This window comes from Sus scrofa, chromosome 14, assembly GCF_054392235.1.
Source record: "Sus scrofa isolate SSC_HxYL_T2T_F1_AM1 chromosome 14, Sscrofa_HxYL_maternal_Yorkshire_Landrace_v2.0, whole genome shotgun sequence".
Lineage (NCBI taxonomy): Eukaryota > Metazoa > Chordata > Mammalia > Artiodactyla > Suidae > Sus > Sus scrofa.
The window spans coordinates 159,216,869-159,229,069 of NC_139396.1; the positions used below are offsets into that span (position 1 = coordinate 159,216,869).

General features: G+C 50.8%; 1 protein-coding gene across 12 annotated transcripts in view; it reads left to right on the forward strand.

Moving 5' to 3' along the window:
- The window catches only part of DOCK1 (dedicator of cytokinesis 1), a 539,709-nt gene that overhangs the window by 413,125 nt on the left and 114,383 nt on the right, over window positions 1–12,201 (forward strand). The window lies entirely within an intron of this gene.

Below are 12,201 nucleotides of genomic sequence, written 5' to 3' on the forward strand. Positions count from 1 at the left end.
ACAAATGGGAGTTCCTTTGTGGCTCAGTGGGTTAAACATCCAGCATCGTCTGTGCAGTAGCTTGGGTCACTGCTTTGATGCAGGTTCGATCCCTAGCCTGGGAACTTCACATGCCCTGGGCATAACCGAAAACAAATATGACACAAACAAACCTGTCTATAAAACAGAAACAGACAGACTTGTAAATGCCAAGGGGGGAAGGTTTGGGAGAGAGATGGAGTGGGAGGTGGGGGGGTAGCAGATATAAGCTATTCTACATGGAGAGGATAAACAACAAAGTCCAATATTAAAATCTGTGTGTGGATATATGTAGAAACATAGATAGACAGAAAAATAGATAGGTATCTCTGTCTATCTAGATATATAGCTTTATGGCAGGAATCAGCACAACACTGTGAATCAACTATACTTCAGTTTTTTAAAAACAAGGGAAAACAATAATTCCATTCCCAAAGAGATTTAGGTATGCTGTGGGGGGAGGTGGGGAGGAGAAGCCAGGATTAAATCCAGTGTTGCCAGTTTGGAGAGCCATGGTTCACAAAAGACCTCAAGGGACCTTTGACACCCGTGTCACGGGAGAGGGAAGCAGCTCAAGGTTGGTACAGCGGGTCAGTGGTAGAGCCTGGGTTTCATCTCAGGCCATTTATCCCCGGAGTCTCTGCTCTCAACACCAACCAAGGCTTGAAGCCCCGTCTTCCAGGCTCAGGCAAGGCCAGTGATGAGGAGGAAGCCCCAGGGTGCTTGAGGGCTGGGGTGGAGGATGTGGAGACGCCTGCGGTGCGCTTACATCCAGGGAAGACTAAAGAACAAGAGGTCTGAGCAGTAAAGGCTAAGCCAATTGGAACTAGAAAGTAGGGAGGGATTGATTGGTTTACAGCGAGAACACAGTGGCCACTGTTCAGAGGGGTGAAAGGGGGGGATTTTCTTTCTCCTTGATTACCATTTGTTTAAACCATAAGAGGCCACATGAGATTCTGAAAGGAATGAATACGTGGATGTGTATGACTGAGTCACTTTGCTGTACAGCAGAAACGGTCACGACCTTGTAAATTAACTCTTTTTCAGTACAACTTACAAAGGGTCCCAAAAAAAAGGCCAGTTCCCAGCTTTGTGGGCTATACCTTCCCTGTTGCAGCATGTCAATGAATGGCCATGGGTCTGTACCAATAAAACTTAATTTGTACCAATCAGCTGTGAGCCGGACTTGGCCCATGGGCTGCAGTTTGCTGACCTTGCAGTTGGCCACCGTCGGGTTTTGTATTTTCTGGCTTAGGGTTATAACACGGGCTCAGGAAATTCCAGTCCCATCACTTACTATGCAGGGCCATGCTCCTCTCACTACCAAGAAAGCCTCGTCTCTTTAGTAAAAGTCAGAGAAGGTCTGTAAATATGGATGAGTGTGGAGGTGCTTCGATGGACTGTACGGGGAGGAAAAGCATCATTCAGTTCTTGAGCTCTCATGTTCTGGGTTGCTACACTGACTCCAGCGAACAAATGGACTCAGAATCAGATGCCACCCTGGGCTTAGAATAAGATTATGCCTCTTAATAGAAAGTGTCACTCAGTGGATTGCAGACAAGAGGCCTCCTGAAAGAGGCCTCGCGAGACCCAGTTCCGGTTGATATTTCGAGCTTTATCTTCCAAACTCCCCTGCACTGAACTGAGTCTTTCATCTTGTCACAAAGACTCAGAACGGCACAGGGGCCAAAAACAAAGGACAGAATGCCACGATGACAGCCTGTCCCCCTGGGGCTGGCAGAAGAACGGAAGTGGCACGCAGAAAAGCCAGGTTGGTATCGAGGTTTGTGGTTCCGAGGACCCCTGAGGCGAGGCTCCTTGGGGAATCTTCTGGCTGGAGGGTGGCTGGGCTCTGGAGAGGATTGTGTTGTACAGCCTGGAGAAAGGGCTTCTGCAGACGGAACGCCATGGCCTTAAGCTGGGGAGATTATGTGGGTGGGGCCAAAGGTGATCCAGGAACCCTCTCCAAGGAGAGAGTTCTCTCCTCCTAAAGTCTCACCTCTCCAGAAGGAGGTGAGACTTTGCAGCATGAGAAGGGCTTAACGGGCTGGTTTGGAGAGACCCACGGGAGAAGGAATGCAGGAGCCGCCGAGAGCAGTGGGGACCCCAGCTGGCAGCAAGGACGTGGGGACCTCACACCTTCAGCTGCAGTAGATTGCCTTCAGCCTGGAGGAGCCCCCATGGCAGAACCCACCTCAGCCAGCTCCTGCACCAAGGCCTTCTGAGACCTCAAGCCGAGGACCCCACATAGGCTTGGGGACTTCTGACCCATGGAGCTGTGGGTGATCGTTGAAGCCACCATGTTTGTGGTGATTTGTGACACATGGGCAGAAACCCTTCCCAGGGCAGGTGGCTAGCACGTGATGCCTGTCAAGCCGGGAACCAGGGGCATCCTGCACCTGCAGCACTGTCAGGAAACTCAGTCTCGAAACCCGAGCTGGAACCTCACCAGGTCTCCCATTTCCGAATTGGGACATTAATTACCCCTTCTAGAAAAGTCTTTGGCACCATCTGAGCCGCTCTCCATGGATAAAGATGGTGGAAGAAAGTCCCATACCCACAGCAAGTGATGCGATTCAGCAGATGATGAGACTGCTGAGCCCCACTGCAATCAAGTGCTGAAGTGGCAAGATGCCCTCCTTGCCTAAGAGCTTCCGCCACCGCCAAGCTTTCGGGAACATGAATCTCCTAAAGTCACCTGGCTCCCTGCAGGCTGAGGGGAGCCTTCGGAGGCCTCTTATGAAACAAAGAGCAAAGAAGAGGACAAAGACCTTCATCTTTCGTCTTGCTCTCTTTTTTTGTGTGTGTTTTTAGGGCTGCACCCTTGGCGTATGGAGGTTCCCAGGCTAGGGGTCTAATCGGAGCTGTAGCTGCCAGCCTACGCCACAGCCACAGCAGCGCCGGATCCGAGCTGCATCTGCGACCTATACCACAACTCCTGGCAACGCTGGATCCTTAACCCACTGAGTGAGGCCAGGGATCCAACCCAAGTCCTCATGGGTACCAGTCAGGTTCTTTACTGCTGAGCCACAACGGGAACTCCCATCTCCCAGTATGTTTCTTTATCACCCTCCCCATTGCACCTGTCAGTGACTGAGCAGCTGGGGGGACCACTGACAAACACAACTCCTCCAACTCCACCACCCACAGACCTTGAGGGGGAAGATGGTGTTCAGAGTCATTCGTTCACTTGCCGGAGGTTGCACAGCCCGAAAGGGACGGGGCGCGATGGAGGATGTGACGCAAGTCTCTGCCTCTCCCCGTTTCTCTCTTTCCTTGTGCTTCTCCTCCAGCTCCTCCCCGAGGGGGCACAGCACGTGGGGAGCGCACCAGCCCAGTGAGCGAGAAACTAAAGGAGAAGTGATGAGAAGTCACCACACACCCCTGAGGAGGGGGATGGGGTCATCACTGGCTGCTGGGTGGCTGCTCCCCGCACCCACCCAAAGCACCTGCCCCCTGAACAGGCAAAAACCTTGCCCCAGTTTTTAGCCTTTGGCAAGTGAGCCCGAAGCAAATCACATTCATTTGCTAAATGATGACAGTGCCTTGAGCAGGTCTTGAAAATGAACCAGGATAAATTCTAGGCACAGCTGGTATTTTCCGAGCAGGAAATAACTGGGAAGCATCGCCCCCTTCGTGCAGCTATCCTAGTTTCCCTCAAGAATGGCTGCCTTCAGCTCTGCACTGGGCTCTCAGCCTCTGTTCTCCTGTGCTTACTACGTGGATTCATTTATACTGCGTTTTATGTAAGATACATTGCTGGGTGCTATAGGGAATAAGGTTCAGCACACATGGACCTTCAGCAGACTCGCAGTTGATTTGAGACATGCTGTGTTAGGTGGCCACTGTCACGTGTCGGATTGCGGGAGAGAAGATACACTAGCGCCTTGAAGGACCCTGCATGGGTGGGTGATGTCGTCGCAACTTCGAGTTTCTATTTCTTTATATTCTCACTCCTTTGTTAATGCCCCACCTCCTCCCAGAACAGATCTGAACATCCTGTTTCTTTGGGGAGTAAAAGTCAGACCTTCTTATTTCTCAGTCAGTGTTTGGTCCTTGGTTTGCTTACGTGTGTGTTTTGAAATCGTGGCACTGAGTCAGGCTGATGGTGGGTTACGGACAGAGAGATCACAGCCCCCCGCCGCAGTTTCTGGATTTATCCTGTCCTCTTTCCTTCTCATGCTTTTCTCTTTTTTTTTATTATTGGGGTAAGATACAAATATGTAACATTTTATGTTTTGTGTATGTATATGTAACATAACATGTGCCATTTTAACCACGTATATGTGTACAGTTGGCGGCATCACTTCCATTCACCATGGGGTGCATCCATCACCACTGTTTCTTTACAGAATGTTGCATCATGAAAAAGAAACTTGGCATTCCTGGCTTCTAACCCCCCACTCCCCACTCCCACATAGTAGGAACTCAGAAGATGCTTCCTTCAGTGCCAGGTATACCTCCCCTTACACCCTGGACAGCAGATCGTGCCTGTTGCGCATGCTCCGGGGGGTGGGTCAGTGGTCACCCCCTCTCCCACGTCCTCTGCCCTCTAGCCTCCACCCCCCTTGGCCGTCCTTGGGCACATCCACCGTGCTTGTCCTTGACACCTCCAGGTAGCAATCACGGGAACTAGAGGAGGACCTGGGAGAGGAGGCAGGAGGCCCGCTGGGTGGTTGCTGGGGTGCTGGTGCGGGGGTCCCTGGGGTGAGGGTCTAGAGTGAGGATACAATGGTCCCTCGCGTGCCCCGTCCACCAGTGGTGATGCTTTACTTCCTAGTGTTTACTGGCGGGCACTCCCCATGTGTCTGTCTTGCCCACGCTGGCGCTAAATCCATCAGCATTTGTTCTGTGACGTTGAAACAGATGAAGCAGGCGGGACTGGGGGCCGAGAGGGAAGTAGGCAGAAGGCGATGATTGAGGTGCATGGAAGTCCTCTACTTTGGTTTCCAAATCGCTTTTCTCCCAACTCTTGGTAACACCACTTCCAGACCTAAAGAGGGCAGTGATTGTCTCAGCTCTGGAAGGGGCTTTTTAAAGTCTGTATCGGGAGTTCGCTTCGTGGCTCAGCAGTCAATGAAGCTGACTAGGATCCATGAGGATGTGGGATCGGTCCCTGGCCTCGATCCGTGGGTTAAGGATCCGGCATTGCCGTGAGCTGTGGTGTAGGTCGCAGACACGGCTCGGATCCCACATTGCTGTGGGCATGGTGTAGGTTGGTAGCTGCAGCTCCGATTCGACCCCTGGCCTGGGAACCTCCATCTGCCACAGGTGCAGCCCTAAAACAAAAAACCAAATAAATAAATGAAATAAAAAAAGTCTTTTTATCAACAACTTTTATTTTCTGAAACCCAGAAACAGATGTGAGCCTTGCTCCCTCCTGAAATAGGTGAAAAACTCTCCAGAAGTCTGTGTGGAGGACAGGTCAGAATTGAAGCATAGCTTTGCAGGGGCTGGCCAGGCGTTCTGCTAAGGGCCCGGTACCTTTGCAGGCACCACTGCTCAGCTGCGCTGTTGTTGTGGGGAGACAGTCATGGAAGATCCCGCCGTGACTGGGTGTGGTCACGTGCTAATAAACCTTTATACCACTGCACACCTGTCAGAGTGGCCGCTATCCAAACAACAAGTGCAGACCGAAAAAATGCACACGTGTTGGCAGGAGTGTGGAGAAACTAGAACCTTTGTTCACTATTGGCCGGAATGTAAACTGGTGTAACTGCTCTGGAAGACAGTTTGATGTTTCCTCAAACAGCTACAGGTAGAATTACCATATGACCCAGCAATCCACTTCTGGGTATAGACCCAAAAGGATTGAAGGCAGGGACTTGAAGAAATGCTTGTTCACCTGTGTTCCTAGCAGCATTATGCACAGTAGCCACAAGGTGGAAACAAGCCCAGTGTCCATCAGTGGACGGCGAGTGGATATATAAAAGGTGGCATTAGGTGTAGAACAGAATAGTATTCAGCCTTGAAAAGGAAGGCCATTCTGACACCTGCTAGGACATGGCTGCACCTTGAGGACACTATGCTGAGTGAAGAAAGCCAGACACGAAATGACAGATCCTGTGTGATTCCACTGCAGTAGTGAAATTCACAGAGACAGAAAGCTCTGTGAATTTCTGGGGTGGCTTCGGCAGTGGGGAGGCCAGAGTGGGGAGAGAGTTGCTGTTTCATGCGAACGAAGTTTCCATTTCACGAACAGCCTTTTGCAGCCAGAAGGAGGTGATGGTTGCAGAACAATGTGAATGTATCTCATGTCACCGAACCTTAGAGACACTTAAAAACGGTTAAGATCGGGAGTTCCCGTGGTGGCGCAGTGGTTAACGAATCCGACTAGGAACCATGAGGTTACGGGTTCGGTCCCTGCCCTTGCTCAGTGGGTTAAGGATCCGGCGTTGCCGTGAGCTGTGGTGTAGGTCGCAGAGGCAGCTCGGTTCCTGCGTTGCTGTGGCTCTGGCGTAGGCTGGTGGCTGCAGCTCCGATTCGACCTCTAGCCTGGGAACCCCCATTTGCCACGGGAGTGGCCCAAGAAATAGCAAAAAGACAAAAAACCAAAAACAAACAAACAAAAAAAAATCGTTAAGATCGGCATTCCTGCTGTGGCACAGCGGGTTCAGGATCCGGCTTGTCTCTGTGGTGTTGCCAGTTTGATCCCTGGCCCAGCACAGTGGGTTCAGGATCCCGCATTGCCGCAGTGATGGTGTAGGTCAAAGCTGTGGCTCAGATTCGATCCCTGGCCCGGGAACTTCCATGTGTCAGGGGTGCAACTGAAAAAGGGGGGGGGGGGAACATGGCTAAGAGAGTCACGTAGATTTGTTATGTGTACTTGACCACCATTTTTAAAAGGCTTTATCGAAAGAAAGATAGAAAGAAAGAAAGAAAGAAAGAAAGAAAGAAAGAAAGAAAGAAAGAAAGAAAGAAAGAAAGAAAGAAAGAACCAAAAACATTTATTTACAAAATTAGGCCGTGGGTTGTGGTTTGGGGCACCTTGCTGGAAGGAAGAGATGGTTGCAGGCAGACCAGGAAGAAACTAGCTGAGCTTGGTGAGAAGTAGCAAGGGAGGCTTGTGTCCCAGTTATTCTGTGCTTGGTGAGACGTGTGTGTGTGTGTGTGTGTGTGTGTGTGTCTCTTAGTCATAACAGTGATTGAGGCGTTCCTGAGATAATTGCTACATTGCGGAACGGAGACCTGGAGCCCTCAGGAAAGCCTGGAGAGGCCAGTGTTAACGGCACATCTTCCGAAAAGCGACCCCCACCCCCCCACCGGCCGCCGCCAACTGTCCAGCCTGTCAGTGACAGAGATGCCTCCTGAGCATTAGCCAGGGCTGGGGGCGGGGGGGGTGTGCTCTGAGGCTGTGCTGGCCGTGAACTCTGTGGAAGGCAGGCGCTTTCTGCTCCCAGATGAGTTAGAAACGAATTTGACCAGAGCATGTGGCTAAGTCTCTGCTGTAAAGTGCCTTAAATGTTAAGGGCCTTAAACCTGGGAAGAACTGACTTCCACAACATTCTAAAAATACTAAGGGCCAGAATGAAAAGGCTGCCTACTGTATGATCAGCCATCCCATGGCCTCCTGAGAAAGCCGGGTCCATGGAGGCAGGAGAGATCCGTGGTTCCCCGGGGCTCAGTGTTGAGCAGGCGGGGCTCAGACGACGTTCAGGGCAGCAGAAGGTTTCCAGATGATGCCGTCGTGGTGGATCTGTGTCCGTGTGGATTTGTCCCGAGCCAGGGACGGACAACACCAGCAGTGAGCCCTGGGGTAAACTCTGCACTTCGGGTGATCAAGATGGCCTAAGTTCATCAGTTAGAACACGCGTGCCCCTTGGGGGCAGGATGCCAGGCTTGGGGGAACCAGGGGAGCGAGGAGAGCTCTCTGTGCTTTCCACTCAACTTCGCTGTGGACCTAAGAATAAAGTCTGTTTGGAGTTCCTGCTGGGGCGCCATGGGACAAGCGGCGTCTCTGCAGCACCAGGACTCGGGTTCGCCCCCTCCCAGGCCTGGCACAGTGGGTTAAAAATCCAACATTGCCGCAGCTCTGGCTCACATTTGATCCCTGGCCCAGGAACCCCATATGCCGCGGGTGGCCAAAAAAAGGAGAAAAAAATCATAACTCTGTTTAAAAAGAATAATAACAAGGGAGTTCCCATTGTGAGTCAGTGGTAACAAACCCGACTAGTATCCATGAAGACACCGGTTTGATCCCTGGCCTCGCTCAGTGGGTTAAGGATCCCGTGTTGCCGTAAGCTGTGGTGTAGGTCGCAGCTGCAGCTCCATTTGGACCTTAGCCTGGGAACCTCCATATGCTGTAGGTATGGCCCTAAAAAGAGAATGGAGTGGAGAGGAATAAAATGAAATGAAATGAAATGGGGGTGTCTGGGATGGGAGAAAAGACGGAACAATCCTGGGCAGAGGTGACGCTTTTGCTGAAGCCGAGGGAGGAGCACAGGGATCGCCTGGCTGTGTCCTTGCGTATGTGTTGGAAATTTCCCTCAGCACAGGTGCAAGGATATACCCGTCTCCTGCCGACCACACCAATCCATCGACGTTTCTAAGAAAGCCCGCATAATTGTGGCAGTTGTGACCGTGGTCTCAGCCTGCCAGGAGCATGCACTCCTGCCTCTCTGAGCTTTCGTGTCCTTCTTTGTAAAATATTAGGTCATTCATTCCCCACCAGACCTGTGCGCATCAAATTCTGTGATTTCTACGCAGTCACAACACCGAGTGCAACATACAAGGCACCCAGAAGATGTTCTCGCCAGCCGAGCGGCAGACCCTCAGAGGGGAGGTGGCGTGGGAGCCGCACGGGAGGGCAATGGGTCATGGCCAACGGGCACGGTTTAGGTGGGAACGGGAGCCGGAGCGCACATCCAGGGCACCAGTGCATTGAGCTTGGGTGGGACAAGCAGGCCGGGGCCCAGAGGTCTCTGCTCGAGGGGATCCCCCAGCAGGGATGTATGTCCCACTTAGTGAGGAGCAGGTGCTCCCTGGAAACTCTCTGTAAGTCCTGTGGACCTCGTGGCCGAGCCGGTTTCTACCGGGACTGGCCAGAGGAACGTTTCAGAGCAACCCGAGATTAAGCATCCGATTAAGCATCGGATGGGTGTGGAAGCCTTACTGGTTGAAAAAGCAGTGAGGAGATCTCATGCGTGCAGGAATCAGTGGCGGTGCCCTTTGGCTTTCTGGTTCCTTCCTCTCTAGAAAGCCCTCAAGGGCTCCCATCACCCGTCTTCCAACATGAAGGCTCTGTACCCCGCCACCTCCAACCTCTCAAGGTCTGGCCCCGGCCGACCCTTCCAGAAAGTTCTCGTGATGTGTGTCTTCCCACTGTTTCCCAAGGTGCAAAGGCTGGAGGTGGTTCCCACTCAGCCCCCCACCTCCGTGCGTCCCTTGACCGAGACCCAACAAGATCTTTCTTAGAGGTCACGTGTCCGTGCTCACGTGGCCTGCATTCGGAACCCACCCACCAGAGGAGGTGGCTGGTCCTGTTGAGTCACCGACGTGACAAAGAGATGCTCTCCTGCCAGCGGGATGTGCTGGGAGCTGATCCCCTGGAGGAAGGCGTCCGTCCCGTGCTGTTCTTCTGTTCTTTGCATCTCTTTCGTCGCTTCACCTTAAGCTGCCTCTCCTTCCCAGGCTTCCTGAATTATGCAGACGTCATTGTCAGGCAGCTTTCCAGCTCCGACTCCTTGACTCATTGTTCTGCAGGAATAGAGTCTGTCACTTTAAATTTGTTTGCGTTTTCCCAACCACTTTGGGCAAAGCACTTTGTTAAAAGAGGCGGATTTCTTTCCCCCTCAGAGCGACTCCTGTTTGAATGCCAGAGGTATTGCATTGTCCTCACACTGAACTGTACAATCTAATTATGTAACTTTTAGGGAAGGGATAAGCCAAGCCCCACAGCAGCCCCATTTGAGAAATGGGGCTGTGCTGCCACTGGAAGCTCAGCGCTTCTCTCCATAGATGTTTCTTTCTCTAGTAATGAAGCCGCTCATCTTCCATTTTATTGGCAGCAAGCACTGGGTAACAGAGATATAGAAACGCCTGCGGCTCTGTCATAATATAGTCATTTTAGTGACTGTAATTGTGCCAGGAGCCTCTAGTAGTTAAATTGGTTCCTGATTATGTTCCGCTTTCTAAGTTCCCTTCTTCTCAATTAACACGTAATTATTTCGGCCTGTGCTGCTTTGATTCCTCCATACACATTGCTTTCCGATAGGCGGCTTTTCGGAGGCGGTCCTCTGATGGAGCACATGAGGCATCCGAGGCCCTGGGATGCAGGACAAGCGTGAGGATGTGGGTGAGAGGCAAGGCCGGTGAGGAGAGGACCTCTGGAAAATGCCTGTGCTTGGAGAGCCTCGGAACTCGGCAGCTGCCTCCTGCTCAGAGCCTCGCCCACCACACCCAGCCGGTCTCCTGAACACGTGCACGAGTCCAGCCAGAGAGTCAAAGTTCTAGGGAGCTTGTTAGAGTCCCCATAGTTTAGTACCTTATGTGCTGGTTGAAAATAAGGAGGACCTTGGGGAAGATTTGAAGGTCTTGTAGCCAGATGTTTGCATGTATGTGAAGAGATAGATGATAGATAGATAAGTAGACTGACAGACAGTGGATGGGAAGAATTAAATTAAAACTAATTGGCTATTCGTATGCAGACAATTACTTGACACCTTCAGCAATCACGGCCCAGCATTTTGTCCCCGGTGGGAGCTCACCATTGTTAAATGTCCATGCAGAAGAGAAAGAAGTCAGGAAAGTTGCCTGGTTTTATGGTGGTTCATTATTTATTTATTTGTTTATTCATTTTTCTCTCTTTTGTATGTTTAGGGCCATGCACGCGACATATGGAAGTTCCCAGGCTAGGCGTCCAATTGGAGCTGTAGCCGCTGGCCTATCCCACAGCCACGGCAATGCCAGATCTGAGCCGTGTCTGCGACCTACACCACAGCTCACAGCACTGCCCACCAAGCAAGGCCAGGGATGGGACCCGCATCCTCATGGATACTAGTCAGGTTCGTTACCACTGAGCCTCGACAGGAACTCCTATTTATCTAAATTTTTATGGCCACAATTACAGCATATGAAAGTTCCCAGGCCAGGGGTTGAATTGGAGCTGCAGCTGCAGGCTTACGTCACAGCCACAGCAACACCGGATCTGAGCCATGTCTGCGACCTATGCTTCAGCTTGTGGCAACGCCGGATCCTTAACCCACTGAGTGAGGCCAGGGATCAAACCTGCGTCTTCATGGATACTAGTCGGGTTTGTTACCACTGAGTCACAAAGGGAACTCCCTTGTTATTGTTATTTTTAAACAGATTTTAGTATTTTTTTCAGCCAGGGTTGAACCTGCATCCTCCTGGACAATGTGTTGGGTTCTTAACCCACTGAGCCACAACAGGAACTCCTGTTCATTTGTTTTTGTTTTTTTGTTTTGTTTTGTCTTCTGGGTTTTTTTTAAATTTATTTATTTTTCTGCTGTACAGCATGGGGGACAAGTTACGCTTACATGTATACATTTTTTTTCCACCCTTTGTTCTGTTGCAATATAAGTTATCTAGACATAGTTCTCAGTGCCACTCAGCAGGATCTCATTGTAAATCCATTCCAAGTTTTATCCGATAATCCCTCCCTCTCCCCCGGGGCGGCCACAAGTCTATTCTCTAAGTCCATGATTTTCTTTCTGTGGAAATGTTCATTTGTGCTGGATATTAGATTCCAGAGATAAGTGATATCATATGGTGTTTGTCTATGTCTTTCTGACTTATTTCACTCAGCATGAGAGTCTCTAGTTCCATCCATGTTGCTATGTCATTCTTTTTCATGGCTGAGTAGTATGCCATTGTGTATATACACTGCATCTTCCTAATCCAATCATCTGTCGGTGGACATTTGGGTTGTTTCCATGTCTTGGCTATTGTGAATAGTGCTGCAATGAACATGAGGGTGCATGTGTCTTTTTCAAGGAAACTCTTGTCCAGATATATGCTCAAGAGTGGGATTGTGGGGTCATATGGAAGTTCTATGTATAGATTTCTAAGGTATCTCCAAACTGTTCTCCCTAGTGGCTGTACCAGTTTACATTCCCACCAGCAGTGCAGGAGGGTTCCCTTTTCTCCACACCCCCTCCAGCACCTGTTATTTGCGGACTTATTAATGATGGCCATTCTGACTGGTGTGAGGTGGTATCTCAT